At 41.7% G+C, this 26,423-nt stretch overlaps 1 long non-coding RNA gene across 1 annotated transcript; it reads right to left on the bottom strand.

Moving 5' to 3' along the window:
* On the bottom strand, nucleotides 1-23,737 carry LOC106994391 (uncharacterized). Its single transcript, XR_001440955.2, has 2 exons — nucleotides 23,646-23,737; nucleotides 1-621 (listed from the first exon to the last, which is right to left on the bottom strand). It is a non-coding gene; the product is annotated as an uncharacterized LOC106994391 (long non-coding RNA).
* Nucleotides 23,738-26,423: the final 2,686 nt, after the last annotated feature.

Here is a 26,423-nt window from a genome sequence, read left to right as displayed (position 1 = left end):
TATTTTCTATGTATTTCAGTTTAATTTAATAATATTGCAAAAAAAGGTTTCTGAAGAGGATACTAAATAATAGCAATGACATTATCACTTTATAAATATACCCTTGCCCTAATTTTTGCTGAACAAACTGTTATTTTAAAGTGACAAATATAAGTTATAACAAGGAGCACTTAAGATTCAGAAGCCTCAGCAAATTGTGGTATCTTTTAGCGATGAAGACTTTTAGAGACAAATGTGAACAGGGCAGCCAGCCTACTTGACTTAGTGATTTACAAATGCATTCGACTCCGACGTGAGAAACACGCGTGGCTTCTCCCGCAGGCCGCTCCGCTGAAACATGGCGCACTCGTGGGCGGAAGGGCAGGACACCCGCAGGGTGCAGGTCCTGGAGGACGTCGATGGGAATTTCGTGTCTAGCGGTGCAACGAACATCATCTGCAGCTCCCTGCGAGGACCGCGAGCTTCACGTGTGGGAGCTGCGCCGCCCCCTGGTACCCAGAGACACGCGGAGCCTGGGCTCCCTGGCCTTCTAATGCTCGTTAGAGTCTAGCCTGAAGCTGAGAAACCGAAGACTGAGTCAGAGCTGCTCTTCAGTAACACCAAAAACTGCTGCAGGATACCCTGAAAAGAAGCAAAAGGAGTGAAATATTGTTGCAGAAAAGAACGACCCACAAAGGTATTCCCTCCACCCTTTATCACCTTTGAGTTGGGTTTGTCTTTCCAGATCAACAGGCCCTTAGTAAATGCCCACCAGGGCAGGTGTCCAGGGAGCCAGAGCTGCTGGGACCCTGGAGTGCACACGGCCAGTGCACCTGCATTAGGAACAGGTGCCCTTTTACAAGGATAAATTAGCGATGAATACATTTTATTTGAAACTAACAAATAGCTTTTTCACGTTGTTCTTAAGTTCCACAAGAATAAGCAAAGTAACAGATGTTAGAACATTCTATTCTTTTTATTCTGAATGCAGAACTCAGTGCCACACATTTCATCTTTCACATGACTCATGAAAGAGGATTTAGTCCTAGAGCCCTCACTGGAAGACAAATCGAGAACATTGGACAGGTCTACATTCCCAGCCATGACCTTAAGGTTCAACACTGTTGGGCGTGAGGCTGCAGCTGCCTTCCTGACATTCAGGAGTCTGTCTACTCAGGTCTCTCCTTAACAATTTTGTTAGCTGCAACTTAATGAAATATTTGAGAATCGCTTTCCTAGAATCACTAATATTCACTAGCCTCACTCTTTGCATGACCTTTAACAGCAAATCCATCTTCCCAAGTTGAGATCATTAACTCAGTGATTTTAGGAGTAACAGGGCCTTGTGCTCTGAATGAATCTATAAGTCTACCTGCCTTCACATTTAACTCTAAAGTTGTATTAAAGCATCACTCAAAAGTAGGCTTTCATTTTCTTGGCCTCATAATCAATTCTCTGTAATTATTTAACATTGCCTTTGTGGTATGAGTGGAAAAAGCACACAACATAAAATGAATGACTGGCACCATTATGTTACTCTACACTTAAATTACCACCTGGAAATCTAGGACCATAACATGGGACCACAACAACCACCACCTTTAGCTACACGGTGCATCATCCTACAGGACTTAAAATTACAAAAATGTCCGTCTTCCCCATGTGCATCCTAGAAAACAGCACAAGACATAAAATTCTATCAAATTTATCAAAATGTATTTTGTCATATAACCAGTTAACACCCTCCATGTCTTTACAGCAGGCCAGCAGCTTATGGGGTGAGCTACAGGGTTCCACAGACTTTGTCTTCCCCATTGTTTCCCCAAAGACAATTCAGAGCATTGCTGTCTTCTCTTGGCTCATGTAAATCTGAAAATTTTTATTCCAGTGCTGTCCCAAAAAAGACAATGCGGAAAAGTCTATCTCCAGGATTAAGATCTATGTATTAGTCTGTTCTCACACAGCTATAAGAACTACTGAGCCTGGGTAATGCATGAAGAAAAGAGGTTTAATTGACCCACAGTTCCACAGGCCTAACAGGAAGCATGCCTGGGAGACCTCAGGAAACTTACGATCATCGCAAAAGGCGAAGGGGAAGTAGTTAGTAAATATTATTTCATTCCACTTAATTGAAACCATCGCTTTACACTGTGGCAGGAGAGAGGGACAGACAGTGAATGGGGATGTGCCACACAATTTTAACCATCAGCTCTGGTGTGAACTCACTCACGATCATGAGAACAGCATGGGGGAAATTCGCCCCCAAGATCGAATCACCTCCCACTATGCCCTTCCCCCAGCATTGGGAAATATAATTCAACCTGAGATTTGAGTGGGGACACAGAGCCAAACCATATCAATCCGTTAAGATAGAAACCACCAAAAGAGAGAGGCAGTGAATGAGAGGGAGAATGTTTGTCTTCATTATCATTTTCCTTTAGCCTGAAATGATTTAAGCACCTGGGACACAGAGAACCTGACTCTGAGAAGTGCGAAGTGAGGATGTGGCAAAGGAAACCCTTTCGTGCTTGTGCAACAAGACCAGCATTTAGGAAATTGTGGCAGCAAAGAGTTTTCTCCAACTGTAACAAGGACAGACACTGATCGTGTCCAGACTTGGTTTTATGAGAACACGTGCTATAAGAACAAATCTTCAATGAAAATACTGGCTCCTAGCTATAATCAAGCAAATATCTATACATGTCCGTAGATGTACATTTGTACAGAATCGACTTTACTGAAATGTTCTTAGGAAACAGGACTTGAATAGCATTCCTTCAATAATATGTTTAAGCACCTTTCAGTGTCAAGTTTCTGAGTTGAGTGCCAGAGGGAACACAAATTTACCTACCACAGAACCTGTTCTCAGGGAGCTCACCGGAAGACATGGTAAATGAATGAATGAATGCAGTAAGATGAAGGAGGTGATGAATTATGTGTGTCAGCCTGAAATCATAGAAATGATCAGAATCCAGTTTAAAAAGCTTATTCAGGTGAAAAGCTGGGAATGACCATCTGGAAGACAAAGACACCAGAGAAATGGGGTCAGCACTTAGAACTTGAAAGTTGTTTTGCTTTTATATATAGTGTTATTTGAAGAATCGTGAGGTTCATAAATTTGGAAAGGAGAGCTTTATTTCTCATAAAGGGTTGCAGCCTGTAGGCTGGGCATCCTGTAGGCTGGGAAGCATAGCCTCTTTCAGAAGCAGGAAGCAGACACTTCAAGGGAGGGAAGGATAATACAGGATCTTATGTTGAACAGATTGACTAGGTATACATATTCTACAGGTTATAAGAGGAGCTCTGAATATTTACAAAGGGGAGGCATAGGCATGTGTAGTAGAGTAACATATAAGTAACATGTGTCCCACGTTCACTTTGGGGTAGAGACTTATCACTTAAATGTATTATTATAATTAGATCCTATACATCAAAAGGTAAAGCAGACGACCTGAAGGCCCTCATTGTGCAACCTCTTTAAACTGATCAGAACCACTCCATGGTTGGTGGTCTCTTATCAGGAAGGAGTGTTGATCAGTTCTGTCCACCAGACCGGGGTAGTGTCAGGTGGTTGGTTGAAATCAGCAGTCAAGTGAGTCTTTCAAGAGGGCTGGTTTTTGTTTAAACCTTAGGAAAAGAAAGTCTAATGGCAGTTAGCAAAGGAGGGTCCATCATGAGGCCCATCTGACCTCCTATACTGTCATGGCTGAGAGCTGTTTTTTTTTAAAGATTTCTCCAGGGTCCTCTTGGCTAAGAGGGGGTCCGTTTAGTCACGTGGGAGGCTTAGGACTTTAGTTTTTATTTCTCATTAGGCAGAAAACAAAGAAGTTTAGTAGGATTATAACATTTTCTGTGCAAGGCTGGTTTATTAGTTGCAAAAATTTAATCAGTACAGTTTGCTTTTTTCTCCATGTGACACATTTTCTTTTCTTTACAGCTAGTTTTTGTTTCCAATTTAAAAATGTATATTTAACATTTTATTTTAAGCAATGTGATAGCCAAAGTCTTTGTATGAGAAAGGTAAGAAGGATGTTAATCTATAACAAAGATCTGTAGTGAAGAGGGACGGGGTCTTTCTTGTCACTCTTTAGTCATTTGCAGCATTTTACAAAACACTGTAGGTAAGGAAGAAGGCTAATCTATAATCAGAGAAATAAAGATTACAGCTGCCTACATTACAGCTGCCTGTTTGCATGACTCAGATCCCATAATCACATTTCCTTAGGGCTCAAAATATTTCAAAGTTTCAGTAGCTTAGATTTTGAATTACTTATTTTCACATGTGAAGCTAAAGTCTTACAGAAATTCAGAGAAGGAAGCTATGATATTATGAAATACATATAGTTGGTCTTTGCCAGTTTTCCTGGCCTACAACTCCTAAAATCCTTGGAAACTTCAGAGTGCTGTCTTTTTGTTTGCTGATGTTTACTGATAGCTTCAGGATATGGTTGGCCACCAGAAAGACAAAGGCATAATTACAGGGCTAGGACTTTCAGTCCCACCTCGTAATCTCCAGGGAGGGGAAGAAGCTGGAGGTTATGTTGATCATCAATGGCCAATAGTTTAATCAATCATGCCTACATAATGAAGCTGCCATAAAAACCCACGAGGACAGGGTTCAGAGAGCTTCTAGATGGCTGAGCCTGGGGAGAGTCCTGGAGTGTGATGCCCATGGAGGGCGTGGAAGCTCTGTGTCCTCCCCGATTCCTCACTCTGCATCTCATTATCTGTATCCTTGATGGATGTATCCTTGTAATATCCTGTACAATAAACTGGTAAACACAAGTTGGTGTTTTCCTGAGTTCTGTGTGCCACTCCAACAAACTGAACCCAAAGAGGGTTCTGGGATCCCCAATTTATAGCCAGTCAGTCAGAAGTTTCAGAGCCTGGACTTGCCACTGGTGTCTGAGGTGGGCCGTCTTGGGGACTGAGCCTCAACCTGTGAGACCTAAGGTTACCTCCAAGCAGATAGTGTTAGAACTGAATTAGAGGGCGCCCAGCTGGCGTCCACTGCTTACCATGTGAGGAAACCAACCCTGCCACATTAGGTCATAGAAGTCTTCTGCGGTGATGGCTGCTGAGATGTGAGAGGAGAGGAAGAACAGGGTTTGAGAGATTTTCCTAAACAGCTGAACACGTGGAGGTGCCTAGAGGGTGGCACGCCCCTCTCCCACGCCCTGTCTTGTGCACCTCTTCAACTGTAGTCTTTGTAACATCCTTTGTAATAAACTAGCAAACATAAGAGTTTTCCTGAGTTCCATGAGCAGCACTAGCAAATTAACCCAAAGAGGAGGCCGTGGGATCCCTGATTTATAGCCGGTCAGTCAGAAGACAGGTGAAACAACCTGGGGCTTGCAATTGGCACCGGAAGTGGGGGCAGTGTTGCGGGACTGAGCCTTCACTCCGTGGGGTCTGACGCTATCTCCGGTAGACTCAGCACTGACTGGGCTGGAGGACTCCCAGCTGGCATCTGCTGTGGAACAGATTGATTGCTTGGTATATGGGGGGAAAAACGCACACATTTGGCCATAGAAGTCTTCTGTGTTGATTGTGGGGTAAGAGCAGAGGAAAAGCAGTCTGTTTTTTCCCCTGCACAAGCCTAAGTCCAAATGGGAACAGTCACTTATTCACTGAACAAATTCTTAGCACCTATCATGAGCCATGCATTGATCTAGGTACTGAGGATACAGCAGTGAACAATTCACAAACAGCCACTATCCTCCTGGGCACTGTTCCAGTGGGGAGATAGACAAGCCCATAAACAAATGAAGATGAAATTGGATGCCTTTGGCACTCCTGGGCAATGAAAAACAGCAAAGGCAAGCTAGAGATAATACAAACGAAGAGGGTGTATGGAGGGAGGCCATTTTAGATTGGGGGATTCACCTAGAAAGGTTGTGAAGAGTATACATGTGTTTATGTGTCTGTGTGTATATGTATGTGCGTGTATGTGTGTTATATGTGTGGGTGTGTATATATGAGTGTATGTATATGTGAGTATGTGCACACACGCACACAGGGCATGTTAATGATGTCAAGGTCTTATGTTTGATTGCTGTAAATAAAGGCTAGATGGTATCAATTATGTACTGTCAAGCTCCTTTATAAGTAGGCATATGAATACATGTCAAAAATTTTGATGACCATAGGGAAGAGATTTCTACATTTATTTTCAATTGCCATGTCTAATCTTTACAGAACAATTCAAATTATTAAATCATTAATTGATCTTTTAAAAAATGTTTACTTCCTAGGTTTATAGTCACTTTTAAATTTTAAAGAAGTAAACTAATAAATGCTTTGAGGAATAAACAAACTACTGTAATGAGGTTATCTTTAGCATATAATTAAAAGATTTCTGTTAGAAGCCAAAACATTTTTAAACTCAGAATGAATAATCTGAAAGATTATCCTACCACAATCATTGCTCTGTAATTTGCCACTGAACAGGTTAGACTAATTGCATATATGCTTTTTATCTGCTCTTTAAACAGAAGAGCTAGTTTTACAGGCGACATACAAATGTATCTTGACAGTTGGAATGCAGCCATATTTTTATCCATATGAACAATAAGAAAATGTAAACCATTAGAACCTCAGACCATTCAGGTATCTTCAGAGGTTATGAAAGCATTGCTTCATCTAAGGGCAAGGCAACATACAGTCACTCCAGCAGCATACATGAGGAGCTCGGTATGCTTTAGACTATAATTAACCTGTGAGAAATATATAGTTATAGAAGGAAAAGCCAAGGTCAGAATATAATTGCAATATGCTTTTATTTTATTGATGCGTTTTCCATTCAAGTTTCTTTTTCATCATTATATCAAACACAGAAAGAACTGAGAAAAAAGTTAAATATAATTATGTAATAATTTCTCATTAACTGTTGAACAAATGCCAACGACCCCTCGCAAAAAGCAGAAATGAAGAGGGTACTTTTCTTAGGAAGGGAATTAATCTCTAAGAATCAGATCCATTAATACAGACCATAAAAAATTCCAACTTCAGGCCGGGCGCGGTGGCTCAAGCCTGTAATCCCAGCACTTTGGGAGGCCGAGGCGGGCGGATCACAAGGTCAGGAGATCGAGACCAAAGTGAAACCCCGTCTCTACTAAAAATACAAAAAATTAGCCGGGCGCGGTGGCGGGCGCCTGTAGTCCCAGCTACTCAGGAGGCTGAGGCAGGAGAATGGCGTGAACCCAGGAGGCGGAGCTTGCAGTGAGCCGAGATCGCGCCACTGCACTCCAGCCTGGGCAACAGCGTGAGACTCCGTCTCAAAAAAAAAAAAAAAAAAAAAAAAAAAATTCCAACTTCAATTTGCCAATCATACAGGCAGCTACCAAGAGATTTCTTCAAAGAGAAATCTCCTAGAGAAAATAAAATGGCAACTGGACCAGGGGAATGGGTGAGTTGGTCAGATTCTCTGTATAACAAAGGATAATTTACAAGATAAACTTACAAATTATAATATTCTAAGATGTATGGTATAAAAATGTCAAGGAAGTAAGATATTTTATATGGTAAACATTTAAATTTTTAAAATTCTTAGCAAAACAATAGAAGAAATAAAATAGCAAGAGTAGCCGGGCTCAGTGGCTCACACCTGTAATCCAAGCACTTTAGGAGGCCGAGGTGGGTGGATCACGAGGTCAGGAGTTCCAGACCAGCCTGGCCAATATGGTGAAATGCCGCCTCTACCAAAAATACAAAAATTAGCTGGGCATGGTGGCACATGCCCATAGTCTCAGCTACTTGGGAGGCTGAGGCAAGAGAATCGCTTGAACACGGGAGGTGGAGATTGCAATGAGCCGAGATCGTGCCACTGCACTCCAGCCTGGGCGACAGAGTGAGACTCCATAGCTAAATAAATACATAAATAGATGAATGAATAAATAGTGAGAGTGCTGAATGAATCCACAGAGATATTCCAAAAAGCAGTAAATGCGTTATTTATAGTTCACTGATCTTCAAATTCAAGGATGTCAGTTTTTTAGGGTATGAGAGCAGTTAAGTAAACACTAGAGACAAATGTAAACATTTTCTAACTTGAAAGCAAGAGTGCTTAATTCTACCTTTCCCCTACTTTTTTTACCCCTGTTTGAAGCACTGATCCTTTCTTGCTCTGGTAACTTTGTCTTAAAATCTCACCACCCTCCTATTTACTTAACACTGAATTAGCTTGATCTGTTTGCTTCCATCAGTTCGTAGGGTTCAGAAACAATGTTAGCTACAAAAAGGCATAAGGATATGACATCTGTAGTTAGTTTAGTAATACATGAGAGAAAATGTGGTTTTCTTACATAATACTGCCTTTTCTTCCAAAAGTAATTAGAATTTTTCCCCCAGATTTTGAAAGTACTTTCCAAATTAATAATTTAGAATAATGCTGAATTCGTATAGCCCTCTATTTTTGCCTGGCTTTGCATTTCAACGTAAATACAAATGTAGGGAATAAAAATATATATATTTTCTCACTCTTTGCTAGGTTTATGCCTGAGGCTCTTATAAGACAGAATAACAAGAAGAAAGCGTGCAAGCATATTTAATATAATTTGTAAGTGACGTGGGAGTCTTCAGAAATAAAGACCCAAAGAAACAGGGAAACGTGTTTTTTATGGTAGGTTTGATGAAGAGTGGACGGTCTTGGGGAATTATGGCTTTCTCGGGAGCGTGATCTAACGGTAGTAACCTGGGAGGCATGGGATGGCTCAGCAAGGCCAGTGTGTTCAGATTATTCTCTGTGTCTCTGTGTCTTCAGAGATAAGAATGGTTCTTTTCTTTGGTTATAGGGTATGTGCTTCTTGAGTGAGGGTCTCATGACCCGCTTCAGGGTAGAAGGGCAGAGGAAGAGGAGAGACCTTTCTGCTTCTGCTGTTTGCTCAAATGTCAAAGTGCCATGCTTTGGGTTATTGTGTCCTGAACCCCATTATGAGACACAAATAAAATATATACATAAAATAAAAGTTGGATATCATTCTCTGCACTATTGCACTAACAGTTCATATCTTTTTTTATATTGAAAAGTAAAATTGCAGATGCTAGACTGAGGCAGCTTTTACCGACACCACACCAGAAATAGCAAAGCCCGGATGCCGTCCGAAAGTTTCTCTTTCGTATTGAGGTTGAAAATCAGCCACGCCCAAAGGGAACTGGGCAGGGAGGCAGTGCAGTGCTCAGCCATGGTCGGTATTCAAAGAGCTTCTGGAAGGACGACAGGAGAAAGCCTTCACAAGTGGAGTGAGCTCTGCTGGGCCGTCAACAGAGATACCGAGAAGTCCCTGAGACTGGCAGGAGCCCAATGCAAGGAAGTCCCTAAGGAACAGCTCTAGACAGAGACAACCAAGAGGAGATGCATCCCTTCCAGTGGATCCAACGGGCATTCGCCAACTTCCAGGCAGGAGGAACTGGAGGTCGAGGTGAATTCAGGTTTCAGGTCACTACAAAAAGTGCAGCTCTCACACCAGCACTATGCCCAATTCATGCATCCCTTGTGTTTGCAAAAGCCCAGGTCAAAAAAAAGCCCTGGGTACTGTTCCCACTTGGGCTTCCCTTAACCAGGGCCCATGGACAGAGAGTGTGGCAGGGGGCAGGAAGGTGGGATTGGGAGGGGGTCTGTGAATTTGGGATAAAAAGTAAACTCATGTTTATTTTTGGTAATTTTTATTTGAAATTTAGCTCTTCCTTTAATTATAAATGCAACTAACAAACTACGGTACCCATATCTGTCACCAACAGAAACCACATATTTCACATGTTAAGCTGTTGCAGGTGTTTTGAAATAGCCACTAATCCTTATTTAATGTGTTAATAAAATAAGCCCACATATTACCACAGCACTGATTTGATATTAAGTTTGGAAACACTAGATAGAGCAAAGTTAAGCAGAGTTCTTTCCAAGTGAATTTCTTGGAGCCTGCACTACTGCACAGAGGAGTGTGAGTGTGGAGGGGAGATGAGTGTGTGGAGGTGGAGTGGAAGGAGATAGCACTCTGAACTCAGCCCTCTCTCGTCACCTCAATTTTAGAACAAACTTTGCAGGTCCCCACCTGACCCTGGGGGTGCTGCAGAGAATCAGAGGTTGGGTAGGCTGTGGTCCTCAAGTTTCACTGCACGGCAAACATACCATGGGGCTCTGAGAATCCTCATGCCTACATCAGTCCACATTAAAACTCCTGCAAGGCCCCTAAGGGGCCTTCAGATCTGATGGTTTATAAAGGGCAGTTCCCCTCCACATGCTCACTTGCCTGCCACCATGTAAGATGTGCCTTTGCTCCTCCTTCACATTCCACAATGATTGTGAGGCCTCCCCAGCTATGTGGAACTGTGAGTCCATTAAACTTCATTTTCTTTATAAATTACCCAGTCTTGGGTATTTCCTTATAGCAGTATGAAAATGAGTTAATACACTACCCCACTGGAAATTAAGTTCCAACACATGAATTTTGGAGAGACAGATTCAGACCTAACGTTTCTATCAAGTGAATGGTTACCAACCACACAAATTGCTATTTAAAATGGATTGTACACTTGAGGAAATAAGATATTTCAATCCAAGATACCACCCACATTAGCCATATTGAGGAACAACTAACCTACATAGGAACTGAAAAGATAAAATTCTCAAGTTTTAATTATGTAAAGATCAAACATACAATTATCTTTAACTACTAACTTCCTACGGTAAATACATTATTTTGAGTAAATTGAAGAAAAAATTCACTAAAATTAATCAAGACTAAATAAAAGCTTAGAAATGTAGAGCCTATCAGAAACTCAAAGAGCAGAAAATTGCAAATAAATAAGAGAAAGGCTATAGACATTTTAGAAACAGAAGGTACTCAAATTTTATCCAATGTTCTTTTTAGATTAATGTTACAATGGACAACATACTGAACACTTCCTATTTGTCTGACTCAATCTTCACACATACACAAAATCCTATGAGATAAGCATTACCATAGGCACATCTGGAAGATGCGGAAGGGAAGGCCCAGGGAGGTGAAGGTATTTGTCCAGGATTCAGGAACTAAAGCCAGGAGTCAGACTCAAATCATCTGACTTCAGAACCTAAGCTCTAAACAGCTACTTCACAGAGATAAAGCAGTCAGATGAGTTATAACAAGATAAACTGGTAGGTGGTATAAACCCACTGGCATTGCAATACTAAACATAGCAGGCCCATGGCAAAGAACACAATATGTTTTATGTCAAGAAAGATTAATTTTAACTCTATCTATCATGATGCATTTTTGAAAAATCCCACAAGTAAAACTAGTGAGGCAAACATAGCAGTTGAAGTCAAAGGTGTCACCTGAGCAAAAGCCATTTCCAGATAAAATGATGAGGGATCTTGAACTTTCCAAAGCTCTACCTAAACTCAGATCCTAAGTGTCAGGTTCAGTAATTGTACTGAGAGAGAGAGGACGGAGAAGAGAGGAGAGGAGAGAGAGAGGGAATGCTAATGTAGGAATATTTCGGGAATGTAAGTGAAGAGTATTTAGAAAATCTTTGTACAATTTTTGATACCTTTGTGAAATTCTGAAATTATCCAAATAAGCATTTTAACTAATAAAGTTATGACTTTACAGATGAAGCAAGATTAAGATATTTAATTGAGAATTTGAAGTGCTTATCTTAATATTATATTGAATAGATATGAACATTTATATAGTGGTTTATCGTTAAATAACTGAAACCTGAAAGTTTGTCTTACGTTTTCACATGTGTTAAACAATGTGTTATAAGAGTTCAAATAGTCAAAATGAGAGTGTGCACAATACCAACACACGACCCAGACATCACTGAAGAAGAAGGCTACCTGGGTGTGCTGTGTTCAGGACAAGTGGAAGAGTGCACACAGCTGGGTTAAGGTGATCAATAAAGCAGAGCACACTGCCCAGCATGCAGAAAATGGGCGTGATGGGGAGGAAGGGGATGGGAACAGACCTATGGAGATCACACCTCGCGAGTCTAGGATGAGACTAGAAGCATTTGGACATCAATCAAGATTTTGACATCAATGCTCAGCCAATAATAGTAGTCTCTGAGCTCTCACGGCGTACTCCTCAAAGGGGCATGCAAGGTTGTTTCATTCCCCAGTTGCTCCACAAAAGTGAGTAAAGTTCTATTTCCCGATTCACAGTTGCAGCTCATGTGTCCTGTGGCAAACAACAAGGGAAATTGTCATACAGAGGTGGATGCTACACAAACACAGATACAGTGTGCATCGTAGGGTCGGAAAACATTTTCTCCACCTTCTTTTGTTCAGTGGCTGGAACCTGTGGACACAACTGACAAAAGTCAGATTAACAGGAGAAAAGGCATAGAAATAGTATTAATCTTTTGAATTTTGTGTGCACAAGGGCTTCACAAAAAAAGAAGTAAAAAATAAAAAAAAATAAGCAGTTAGACTTGAGAGATTACATACCATTTTAACAAAAGGCAATGCATTTCAAATAAGAGACTAGACAAAGGAGAGGGGTTTTAGGCTTCAAGGGGTGATGACTTATGGGAAAGTGATTAGCAAATATATCAGGGAACTAATGAAAGTAAGGGTTATTTTAGTAAGGTCTTTTTATACTGACACATCTTGGTGCTGGCTCTCCATCTGTGGTGACAAGGGTAGCTCTCTTCATCCTGGTTCAGGAGAGGGAAAAATTCATGTCGTTTTCACAAAGATAAGTTTATGCATCGCTTTTAGGCACAAAAGAAAGGGTAGAGAATTTTTCCTGCATCTGTTGATTCTCAGTTGCCCTCAGCTCAAAACAATCCTTATGCCAAAGAGGGTTTTTTGTGGAGCAGCATGTTCTGGACCCTTCAACACCTTTCCCCTCATGCCTGAAACTCCAGGTTCTTTATCCCTAAATGACTGCATTGGCCTGTTTTTGGCATGAGTTTGATTTTGGAATAAAATTAGTTCTTTGCTCCTCAGTAAAGTGAAGTTGTATGGGTCTTCCTCCCCATTTGCTTAATAGTTTCTTCACCGCAAAGCTTCAGTTCAATGACCACATCAGCCATCTCCAAGAGCTGAAATTAGATGTACCTGGTAAAAATCAATAGAAAGAAAATCAAAAGTAAAAGGCCAGTGTCTTAGTCTGTTTTTGCTGCTATAATAGAACACTATGGACTAGGTAATTTATACAGAAGAGAGATTTGTTTCTGTCAAGGTCCTGCAGGCTGGAAGGTCCAAGACTGGGGCCACAGGTGGTCAGGGCCTTCTTGCTACATCCTAACACGGCAGAAGGCATCACATGGCGAGGCAGGGTGCAAGACAGAGAGAGAAAGGGGCTGAATTCTCGCGATAACAAACTTACTCCTTTGATAACGGCATTAACTTATTCATGAAGGCAGAGCCTAATTAACTCTTAGAGGTCCCATCTCTTAATACCATCACAATGACAATTAAACTGTAACATGAGTTTTGGAGAGGACATTGAAACCATAGCAACCAGATTATTTTTACAGACTTCTTTGTGTAAGACAAGTTTGCATTGAACTCCTGGACTACCTGGAGACTCCGGAACAGCCTGCATTTCAGTCTCAGGTACACAAAGGCAAAGAAGCAAATTTTATAAGCAGAGATTAATGATGAGACCTATTAAAATGGAGTCACTTGGTCTATTCACTCCAAGAGCTACCGGATTTTCAAAAATAGAAAATTCCAAATCGGTTGTTAAATGTTCAATTTCAAATTGAAAAAAATTCTGCATTTGCAATTATGTCTCAGTTACCTCTCGTTGCCTCCAGTTACCATATTAATTCATTTCAATGTGATTTTAATGCATTGCTTTCTCAATTAGCCGGTAAGATGTATAAGGAAGAATTGGGTAACATAAGTAATGTTTCTCGAAAGATATTAGATGTTTTGTATCTAGTTCTGATGATTGTTCTCTTAGCACTTAATTAGTACTTAAATCTCTTTTTTCTTTTTAAATTTTAAGCTGCATCACAATATGTTTTGTGTATTATATTTGGTTTTGTCAAAACTATTTGTTAACATTTTTATTGAATTTCTTATTTGTATTTAACAAGAAGAGGCCAATACAAAACAAAGCCCAGAAAAATCAAACTGAGTTCAGTTAACACACCAGTACTGATTTGTCTGGGTAAGTCACGGCTTTCTTAGAGTTCTGCAACTGCACGTAACTTGTTTTAATACTGAGTGTATGAGTTCATTTTCACACTGCCGATAAAGACATACCAGAGACTTGGTAATTTATACAGAAAAAGAGGTTTAATGAACTCACAGTTCCACGTGGCTGGGGAGGCCTCACAATCATGGTGGAAGGCAAGGAGGAGCAAGTCCTGTCTTACATGGCTGGTGACAGGCAAAAGGAGAGAGAGCTCATGCAGGGAAACTCCCCCTCATAAAACCATCAGACCTCAAGAGACTTATTCACTACCACAAGAACAGCATGGGAAAGACCTGCCCCCATAATTCAATTACCTCCCACTGAGTCCCTCCCACAACGCGTGGGAATTCAATATGAGATTTTGGTGGGGACACAGCCAAACCGTATCACTGAGCTTCTAAACTTACTGTTGAGAATAAAAGGGAGATGTCAAAGGCTTTTCTTTTATTGCATATAGAAATTTAAAATTAATCTGATTTCCTGTAACAGCAACATGGTAACCTGATCTCAGAAAACATATTCTATGAGAAAACAAGGAAAATAAATGAATGAACAAAGGAAGGAAGTATGTATGAATGTAGGAATGTTTCATGTATGAATGTATGAATGTTTGGATGGACACAGAAAGCTTTTAGGAGATTTTCTTACTCAGGCAAATCTTCCACTGTTGCTTCCCCAGAATGGAGAGCATTCCCAATTTTGCCCTCTTCACTTTTGTCGCTAACACTTAGAATTACTAGTAGAGAGATCTCTGACCACTGAGGTCAAGGTTGATGAGTCCAAGAAGATGTCATGCACTGAAGTGGCCTTGGTCTGGTCAATAGCAGGTCTTCCTAGATAGCATTTGTGGATTCTCCTGGGCAGGAAGGACCATTGGCCACAACCCTACTGTGGCTCTCCATGATGGATCTAGGTCCTTCTGTCTTTTAAAACAGCAGCATAATATCTCTACGATTAATCTGAAAAGCACTAGAACTTTGCGATTCTGACACAGTTAATCACTCCCAGTATCTGTATTCAATATTTTCTAAAGACAAAACTTAAAAAAGACAATTAGGCCGGGCGTGGTGGCTCAAGCCTGTAATCCCAGCGCTTTGGGAGGCCGAGATGGGCGGATCACGAGGTCAGGAGATCGAGACCATCCTGGCTAACACGGTGAAACCCTGTCTCTACTAAAAAAATACAAAAAAATAGCCCGGCATGGTGGCGGGTGCCCGTAGTCCCAGCTACTCAGGAGGCTGAGGCAGGAGAATGGCGTAAACCCGGGAGGTGGAGCTTGCAGTGAGCTGAGATCCGGCCACTGCACTCCAGCCCGGGCGACAGAGCGAGACTCCATCTCAAAAAAAAAAAAAAAAAAAAAGACAATTATACAGATTACAGAGACCAGAGTAAGAGAAACTTGGAGAAAAAAGAGAAACTTAGAGTGCCAACAACAATATAACATAAACAGACGAGCAAATAATAATGCAATTTCCCAGCTAATAGGATTGCTTAACAGCTGAATACATTCACACGCCTGATTAAACAGTAACAACATACACTTATAAAGAAAGATTGTAAGTTGTAATATGTCTTTTCAAGAAGCAGCATATTAACCACTGTTTATGCTTCTCTAATTACATTCCTTTAAGTTCTTCATTTAGAAAACAGTTTACATTATAATAGCCAGCATCACTTCTGTTTTTAAAACAATTGGTCACATTTACAGTGCCAAATTAAGGATCTACAGGATGTTTTTGTAAGCAAAAACAAGTGCAAATGTGCTTTGAAAATGATGTTTAACTGAGGAGTCTGGTTACATAAAGATGAAGAGTCTAATGATCTCATCTCTTCCCAGTGGTTTGAAACCCTCTATTTTTTCTTATCACATTTTTCGGGAGCAGAGATTTGTTCTACGAACTTAGAAATTCAAAAATATGTGACATTATTACAGAACCTTCTTTGTTCCACCCTCTTTCCTCAACTCCATTTCTTTAGGCCATAGAAAATGAGGCAGCCTACACAACCCAGTCCTCAAACTCTTGCTTAGAACAGGGTATGGGAATGTGAGGAGAAAACAAATATGACTTAAAGAAGATTGGAAGGGGATCAAATAGTCATTCACTGTTTATCATAATAACATCTGAGAGACCTGCCCAAATACAAGCAAGGTGAAAAGAAATACACGGAATAGCACAAACTTATTAAAACAATAGCAATCAAAGAAAAAGAATACCAGGCAAAAGGCCAACCAAAACAACAACACAGAGGAAACACAATACAAAAGACAGAGGAAAGTCCTCTCAACTCTTCATGGGATGGAAAAATTGACATATTACAAAAAGCCCAAAGATGAACAAAACACAATATATTGATCAATTTTTCTGTTAACCTAAAACCACTCCAAAAAATAAAATACTATGTTTAAGAAATTCTGAGGAAAACACAGCCTGAGTCAAGTGTATCATTCCCAATCATTTAGTTGTTAGAATAAAAACTCAATAGACCTGAACTCTCAAGCATCAATGAAGTCACAGATTATAATATCCATGAGCTCATTTTAAGGGAAATGAAAACATAATAATAAAACATAAAACCTAGCTAATTGAAATTGAATCAAACAAGAATTTCGAGGTGAGAAATAATGTTTAAAGTGGGAAAGTCTTTTCATACCCCCATATCAGCAATTAAAAAATAGAGTCAAAGATCCCTGATGGTCAAGCCATCCTTAGCGTCCTGACCTGGTCTCAGGAGGCACTGTTGTAAGTTCAGGACCACTTCTTTGTCTCTCTCTACCACGGAGCTAAGATTTGAGGGCTGTTCACCTGGGACCCCACTGCTGGCCCAGTTCAAACCAGGTGCCCCACTGTGAGCCCTGGACATAGGAGTCAGTCCAGGGGTGTGATAGGATCCAGGGGAGCCAACCAAAGTGACTCCTTTGGGGTTTTGTCATTTGCTGATGGAGAAAGCTCTAGAAAGTCTAGGAGATCGAGCTGGGAGGATGATAACATGGAAATGCAGCCATGTTCTCCTCTTATGATGAAAGTCTCACTGCCAGAGAGAGATTGGGGCTGATGCTGGGAAAGAAGGTTTGGGGGAAAGGATGCTGAAACCTGGGTCATCTGTCTCCTGTTCTTTACCACCATGGAACTCTGAGGGTGGGAGAGAGTGGGAGGGGATATGGGGCCATAGGCCTCTGTTCTTCAAGGCTCTGTTCCTCAAGGGGCCTTTAAGAGGTGATTAGACCCTCTGGATCTGTTGGTTCTGGCACTTGCTCTGTAACTCAATGACCTCTCCAGCATCCTTCCACTATGCCTCTTTCCATGGGAGCAGATTTTGTTGGCTTTTAGCCACCGGCACTTAGAGTTCTAATTAGTATCTACCCCTTCAGTCCTCAGGGTCCTCAGGATGGAGGAAGTCACCATAAAAAGCAATGGGAGAGAGGGCATCTGTTACCTTAAGACCACTACCAACCTCCTTCCTCCTTCCCAGTCACAGACTGGATGGAAACTCTGCTCACCCCAGGCAAGATGCCAGCAGCTACCTTCCTGGTCATAATGTCACAGGCCCTGACATTCCACACTGTCCTGGAGACCAAGGCTGGGAAGCTGAAGACTTCTATAAGGTCCTTCTCCCTCAGCTGGAGGGAGCATGGCAGTAAGCCAAGAAGACAGGACCCTCTGCTTTGTCCTCCTGCTGTGCTGCTGGCAGGAAGTGAAGACCTGACCAATAAGAATGAATTCAGATAGAGTCCCAAGTAGATGGTTGGGCAAACAGAAAACCATGGGTCTGAATCAGGTAGATGATAGTCTTTTCTCCCTTGAGTCCTTCTCTGCTGTGGTTTGAATGTGTCCCCTCAAAAATTCAGGTATTGAAACTGATAGTGATAGTATTAAGAGGTGAGAGTTTTAAGAGGTGATTGGTCAAAAGGGTGCTTCCTCATGAATGGGATTAAGGCCCTTATGAAAGAGGCTTTGTGCAGCATTTGGCTCTCTTGCCTTTCACCACGTGAGGACACAGGGTTCCTCCCCTCCAGAGGACTCATCAACAAGGCGCCATCGTGGAAGCTTAGAGCAGCCTTTGCAAGACACCAAACAAGCCAGTGGCTTGATCTTGGACTTCCCAACCTCCAGAACTATGTGACATAAATTTATGTCATTTTTAAATTACCCAGTCTCAGGTATTTTGTTATAGCAGAACAAACAGACTAAGACACCATCCTTCCCTATCTCCCTGAATTTGTTACCATTGGACATTTATTCCTTGGGCAATGGAGGAATTTAAGAAGTTTTTCTGTTTTTGAAGCCCTTTATAATTTCAGAACTCCATGCATACATTATATATTTTAACCTTTTGTTAATTTATGGAAATGTTCTAACTTGCAGGAAGTCAAGGAAGAATACCATGAACAACCACGTAGTCATCCTTCAGTTTCAATAATTGTGCACTTTTTTCCGTCTTGCTTTTTCTACACACACACACACACTTTTGTTGTTATCAGGAATATTTTAGCACTGTCCCAGGTGTCTTATCACTTCATGTAAAATGTTTTCTTGCTAACAGATTAAAGCACTGTTTTTATGTATCCACAATGACATAATCACACTAACAAAATCAACAAAAATCCTTATAGCAGCTAACACTCAGTCCACATTTTAATTTCTCCCCCATCTCTGTCCCTTAGACATACAAAGTCCCTATACAACCATAAACTCTGAGAACTGCATCACACATGGCCTGGGGCCCCCAATGGGTCCTCTGATGTAGTTGGGGTAAGAATTCCCTCATAAGGGGTTTATTCAACATTTCTCTCTGGTCTGGCAGTACCCATTTTCCTTCTGAATTCTTTTTAGCGCCTATTTTTATTAGTTTTTCTTTTTCAGTGGAAGAGAAAATGGGGATTATGGTAAGAGGAGGGAGGCAGGGAGTTAAGTGAAAAATACGCATTTCGGAAGACACAGCAGCCTGCTTGGCTATCTGATCTGCTAGGTTATTTCCTCGACTTTCAAAAGAAAGGCTTTTCTGGTGTCCGGGAACATGGACAATAGCTATTTTTTCTGGCAACTGAAGATTATTCAATACTTGAGTGATCAGCTCCTTGTGAATGAGGTCTTGACCTTTACTATTAATAAGACCTCGTTCAGTCCAAATTTTCCCAAATGTATAGGCCACTCCAAAGGCATACCTGGAATCTGTATAGATGGTTCCTTCCTGGTTCTGCAAGTACTTTAAGGGTTGACTGAGTGCAAACAGCTCACACATTTGAGCAGACCAACTGTTGGGCAATTTTCCTGATTCTATTTCTTTTTTTTTTTTTTTTTTTTTTGAGATCGAGTTTAGCTCTGTCACCCAAGCTAGAGTGCAGTGGCACAATCTCGGATCACTGCAACCTTCACCTCCCGGGTTCAAGTGATTCTCCTGCCTCAGCCTCCTGAATAACTGGGATTACAGGCGCCCACCACCACACCCAGCTAATTTTTGTATTTTTTTAGTAGAGATGGGGTTTCACTGTGTTGGCCAGGCTGGTCTCGAACTCCTGACCTCATGATCCACCCATCTCAGCCTCCCAAAGTGCTGGGATTACAAGCGTGAGCCACCGCGCCCGGCCTTCCAATTCTATTTCCACAAGAGTTTCTCCATCAATCACTGAATACCCATTGTGTCTTTCTCCCTCAATTACCTGGGAGGAACCATCTATGAATAAATGCCATCAGGAAGGGGGTTTCTCCTAGATCTGGTCTAACCTTTGTACGGTAATCAATTAAATCTAAACATGTGTGTTCCCTCCCTAGATTTGGATTCCCTGTTAGGAAACCTGCTGGGTTGAGTGAATAATCAGTGGTCAATGTTAAATCATCCTTTTCTAACAGAATGGCCTCATACTTTAAGATTCTTGAGTCAGTAAGCCATCTCCCTGCTCTCTGGTTTAAGATAGTTCTAGCTCGGTGAGGTATGCTTACTGTCAATTTGCCTCCAAACATTAACTTTCTGCTTTCCTGGACTAGTATTGCTGTAGCCACGATGGACTGGATGCATTGAGGCCATCCACAAGTGACTGGGTCTAAGACCTTTGATAGGAAGGCTACAGGCTGCCAGTGGCCTCCATGTTCTTGAGTCAGCACTCCTAAAGCTACCCTACTGTCCACATTAACACAAAGGTGGAATGGCTTTTCTAGGGAGGGTAAGGCTAAAACAGGGGCAGTTATGAGCCTTTCCTTCAGCTCCTTGACTTGATCAACTTCCTCAGAAGTCCACAGGAGACGGTTAGGCTTCTCCTGGGCAAGTTTTTGATATAACAGTTTACTGTGTAGTGCATATGAGTCAATTCACAAGTGGCAGTATCAGACTAATCCTAAAAATTTCCTGAGTTCTTGTTAGTTTGAGGCAAGGGTAGGGACACGATTCCCTCAATTCATTTAGGCCCTATTCTTTGCTTGCCTACACTTATCAAGTGGCCTAAATATTTAACTTTGAGCTCTACATACTGAAGCTTTCTTTTTGAGACTCATAGCCCCTCAAACTGCAGATGGTTAAGAATATGTGTAGAGAAGTCAGTTACCTTCTCTGTACCTTCACCAGGTATAAGAATGTTATCCACGTACTGAAGAAGGCATATTTGTTCTGGGATGACAACTTTTTTCTAGTACTTGGTCTAAAATTTGACCAAAAAGATCAGGGCAGTCTGTGAACCCTTGGGGCAAGACTGTCCATCAATATTGTTGTTTCCGCCCTGAGTGGAGATCCTCCTATTCAAAAGTAAATATATCTCGGCTATTTTCAGCCAGGGGACACACCCAAAAAGCATCCTTCAAATCTATTACAGTAAACCATTGATGATTATATGGAATCTTGCTAAGAATGGTATAAGGACTGGGGACAATGGGGTGGGTAGTCTGGACTATTTGGTTGATAGCTCTAAGGTCCTGTACTAGTAGGTATGACCTATCTGTTTTCTTGACTGGCAGTATTGGAGTGTTATATGGGGACATACAGGGCTTGAGAAGCCTGTCCTTAATAAAGTCTTTGATTATAGGTTTCAACCCCATCCTACCTTCTAGGGGAATAGGATATTGCTTCCTTCTTGTTACTTCTCCTGGGGTTTTTAGCATGATGTGGATCAGAGGGACTTGGAGTTTCCCTCAGTTTCCTTCTTTGGACCAGACATTAGGATTAATACATTTTTCATCTGCAGTGGTGAGTAGGTTTCATGAAGTGAGGAATCCTCTTGGGCTGACTTGTAGACCCATGCCCAATATTAACATTAAACCCTTGCCCAGTAAATTAGTTCCTGCTTCAGGGATTAACAATAACTAAATATGAGCTGAATGATCCTGGTATCTAACTTCTGGGCTTTCTATAATTTTTGCTCTAAATCCTTCCCCTTTTACCCTGGAAACTAAAAGTTCCTCTGAGGAAGAGACAACATTAGACGGGGGGAAACAAACAGAGGAGTCAGCAGCCCCTGAATCGACTAAAAAGGTGATAAGCTCATATTTAGGTCCCACCTCCAAATTTATCAAGGGCTCCTGGTGGGACTCAAGATAAAAGAGACAGCCCCTGACCTCACTATCTTCCTCAGAAGACATGAGTGGAAGGGCTTCTTTCTCCTTTCTTAGCTCAGGACATCCTCCCTTGAAGTGGCCAGTTCTTCCACAGCTATAGCACCTATCTTGTCCTTCCTTCCTCTTAGTTCTGGGATTCTTTAATCCTGCTCCCCCATACTCTTTAGGGGGCCTGGCAGATGAGGACCTCGATCCTCCAGATGGAGGCTGGGGTCATTTAAAAGAGGATTCGGACCCTTTATAGTTTCTGGCTCCCTGGAAACTCTGTCTAGAAGTACCTGGGTTTGGAGCCATCTGTTGGAAGGTGGAAAACATAAGTTTTGTCTTTTGTTTCTGTTTTTCTTCATCCCTTTTCACATATACTTTCTGAGCTTCCCTGAGGAGCTCATTTAGCAGACGGTCTTTCCAATTGTCTATCCTTTGTAACTTTTTTGAAATGTCTGGCCAACTTTTAGTGACAAATTGGAGCTTCAACATTCCTTGCCCAAACGGATCACCCAAATTGAGGCCTGCATATTGCCTCATTTGCTCCCTCAGTCTGTCTAGGAATCTCATAGGCCCTTCATTCTTTTTCTGTTGTATATCAAATGCTTTAGAAAGATTTTGGGTTCGGGGTACTGATTCCCAAATTCCTTTTATTATCATCTCCCTTAGATGCTGCATATTTTCCCGGTGACCTGCATTGTTATTGTCCCACCAGGGGTCTCGGGCAGGGAATTTCTGGTCCGCGGTAGGAAAGTTTTTTCACCAGGAGGGTGCTCACATTCCTAAACTACCATAGCAACCCTACAAATCATAGTCCTTTCTTCCCCTGAAAAGAGGATGCCCAAGATGGACATTAACTCGACCTAAGTGTATAACTGAGGTCCTAAGTATTGGTTGGTTTGGTCTGCCACTCCATAAGGGTCATCTAGTAGTGGTTTAAGCTCCTTTTAAAAATTCTGGACTTCTGAACTGGTTAAGGGAGTATTTACAAAGCTAATGGCCCTCCCCCCGCTTATGGTATCTCTTTCAAAGGGAAGAGGGTCAGGGTTGACCTCTTAGGTACAGAGGGAAATGGGAAATTCTGAATATCTTTTTTACATTGTTCTACCTCACACTGGAGTCCTTTTAGACAGGGGAATTTAGATTTGGAAGGGAACAGGCTGGTGGGACAGTAATTCCCAAGATTCAGGGTTATAAGGAGGAGGGATAGCATGAGTAGAGGGGAAATTTGGAAAGGGATCTGAGGTGGAAATGGCTGTCTGAGGGAAAAGACTGAGGACACTGAATGGAGGAAGATAGTCTAGGGGATCCCATGCACTGGAGTCTTTAGGCATGAGAGCTGGCTCCTCTGACTTTTCATTTTGGTGTGCTAGATTGGGTTCTTCCCTATTTGTTTTTAAGGGAAAAAGGAGGGCAGGTCCTTGCCTCCAACAAAGGGCATAGCCTAGTTTTTCTTGAGACACTGAACTTTTATCATTAACATATCAGATTAGAAGCTGACACATTACATCTTCATTCAAACCAAACTTTGGCCAGAAGATTGAGGGTTTGAGGATGAGTCCCTGAGTCCAAATAAAACAGCATTTTATCATTTGTTGCTTTTTCCTATGTTTAGTCCTTTCATTATCCTTCCAGTATTTTAGCATGAGACCTAGGGGGCTATCTGGGGGGATATCTTTGTTACCATCTTTATCCCTCTTGCTCCCTGTCTTGCTTGGGGTATTTCCCCCAAGCAGCCTGATGGTTTTGGGGTAAAGTTCAAGGTTCAATTTCCCTTACTGGAAATTTCTCGCCTTTTGGGGGGAGGCTCAACTTTCCCCACTGGAAATCTCTTGCCTTTTGGGGTGAGGTTCAATTTCCCCCACCAGAAATTACTTGCCTTTTCTACTACTGGAGGTTTCTGTGAGGTTCAATCCCCTCCCACAATGGGGATGTCTCTTCTCTTTTTAACCTCTAAGCCACCCCAACCAAGGAGTACTTCACCACCCCCTCATGGCTTTCTTACCTTGGTCCCGACCACCAAGGAAATACTTTACCGGCTCCCTTGGTATCTTTTCCTTGGTCCCTGCACAGACTTGCATGGCTGTTATGGAGGATCCTTTAAGCTAGGTTGCTGGCCAGTTTCTGTCCATGTTGCTGAGAGCTCGGGTTATTGTTCTCACTGGGTGGGTCTTGATTTCTCACCCCTGAGGCCACCACAGTGGGGCGGGGTACACGTCCTCACAAGAGAGAACCAGAGACCACCCTCGGAGGGGAATGTAATCCCGGACAAGCCCCCAAATTGTTATAAGTAAAGTTTTGGTGCCGCAAAAGAAATAGCACTTGAATACAAAATTTTCTTTTTAATTCTCAGCAAGGCAAGGGTGCACCCTTACAGATGGAGTAATGGTGAGTACACATCTGGACAAGGGAGGGAAAGGGGTTCTTATTCCTTATGCACGTGGTCCCTACTGCTTTGTCACTCCCCCATTGGCTAGGGTTAGACCGCATAGGTTAACTAATTCCGATTGAGTAATTTAAAGAGAGTGACAGAGTGAGTGATTTGGTGGTAAAAATGGTTATGAAATGAGTCAAGGTGGAGAATGAGTCAGGGTGGAGAATGAGTCAGGGTAGAGTAAGTAATCAGAATGAGTCACGGTGGAAAATGAGTCATGGTGGAGTAGGTAATCAGAAAAGGTTGCTTTACAAGGAAGTTAAGTTTAAAAGTAGAAGGCAAATAATTGAACACACTCTCATATTAATTCTTTGAAGAGAAATTTGTAATTCATATTTAACATCATGATTATACGGCATGCGGCATCTTAAAACTGTGAGGCTGAAGTCAGAGGTGACAGAGGAAGGATATGGCAAAGCCACTCCACTTGACAATGCACTTTAAAAACCACACTGATGATATAAAACCCAAATATTTTACCGCACATGCTTATTGGCTGATTTGCACAATACTTCCATTATAATTATGGGACAGACACAAAATGAAAAGAATATTTTTAACAAAGCACTTGCACGATGCAGCCATACCCATTCTTAATGATCATTAATGTCTTATCCAAAGAGAACTGTACTTTGTTTGTTTCATTTACTGAAGGTCAGTATACTGGAAGCAATTGTCATCACATCTCAGACCTTTTTGCATATTTTTCCACATTGTTCTGAGCCTGCATGTGCGCAGACGAGTCGATTGGTATGCAGATTGTCTGTCATTAAAGCCATTTGGAAATCAGCTTCGTCACTGGTTTAGTGTTGAAACTTCACATCCTAGAAGACACCACTGGAAAGCTCTGTGCACTCAGAAAGGGAAGGTGCGTGGCCCTGCTGAGCCCAACCTCAGGGCTGGAGGAAGAGGCTGACCTTGACCTTGAGCCTAAGCAATGCCCCAGGACACTGAGACACCACACCTCCAATAAAGAGAAACCATGAATGGCAGAAGGAAGAAACCATTGTGTGGGGGCTAACAAGGAGAAAGAAGTGCTCAGAACCACCACTCACTGTCAGGGTCACTCAGCAGGGTCAGCTCCTGTCAGCCAGGCAGTCAAGGTTACAGGTCAGGAGGCCACAGGTCCTGTGAATAATCCACATTCCAGACATCAGCATTTCACCCACATGACTCCGCCTCTTACCTGCAAATGGGACCACCCTGAAATCACTTTGCTTATGAAGGAGGAGAAAGGGGGGTGGCCCATCTCTCTGAGTCCTGCCCCTCCAAAAACAGAGCCATGAAGCCAGGTCTTCATGATGGAGCCATAGCATTGCATACTGTTTTCCCATTTCCCTAGAACATGTTTCTAAGCTTCCAGGTGTTACCAGAAAGGGGTCCCAATCCAGAGCCCACAAGAGAGTTCTTGGATCTCACACAAGAAAGAATTTGAGGCAAATCCATAGAGTAAAGTGAAAGCAAGTTTACTAGGAATGTGAAGGAATAAAAGAATGGCTATTCCATAGACTGGGCAGCCCCAAGGGCTGCTGGTTGCCCATATAATCAAGAAATGGTTATTTCTTGATTATATGCTAAACAAGGGGTGGATTATTCATGCCTCTCCTTTTTAGACCATATATGGTAACTTTCTTATCTTGGCATGGCATTCGTGAACTGTCATGGTGCTGGTGGGAGTGTAGCAGTAAGGATGACCAGAGGTCACACTCATCGCCATCTTTGTTTTGGTGGATTTTGGCCATCTTCTTTACTACAACCTGTTTTATCAGCAATGCGTTTATGACCTGGATCTTGTGCCAACCTCTTATCTCATCCTGTGACTTAGAATTTTTAACCTACTGGGAATGCACTCCTGCAGGTCTCAGCCTTATTTTACCAAGCCCTTACTCAAGATGGAGTTACTCTGGTTCAAACACCTCTGACATTTCCCTCCCTCTCTTTTATAGGAGAACCCTTAATCCCAAGGGTTGTAGAGGGTTGAAGACCATCTTTTGTAACTTTTTTAGGCTGAATAGGGGCAATGATATTCCTGCCTAACTATTGAGTTTCTTGCATTCAGGGTAGAGAGAAGTTTAGTTAGAAAGCACTGGTGTGGCAAGGGCCATTCATAACTTTTGAGTTCCAGCAAAAGGTGATATCTGGAAGATTAGTGTTTAATTTAAGAAAACATTTGGTAAACTTATTCTGCTTTTTACACAAAGAGTATGACGGCAATATATTTTACAACAGTAAAGCAAAATAAGTAAAATTATCCCAAGTAAACTAAATTAGAAGGCTTTTTATGAACTGGGCAATTGTTGAAACTGAGTTGATATGGGGTTGGTAGCTGATTTTAGTACATGCCCAAAA

This window comes from Macaca mulatta, chromosome 17 (assembly GCF_049350105.2).
Source record: "Macaca mulatta isolate MMU2019108-1 chromosome 17, T2T-MMU8v2.0, whole genome shotgun sequence".
NCBI lineage: Eukaryota > Metazoa > Chordata > Mammalia > Primates > Cercopithecidae > Macaca > Macaca mulatta.
The sequence above is the reverse complement of the archived record's forward strand: the minus strand, read 5'-3'. Positions and strand labels throughout refer to the sequence as shown.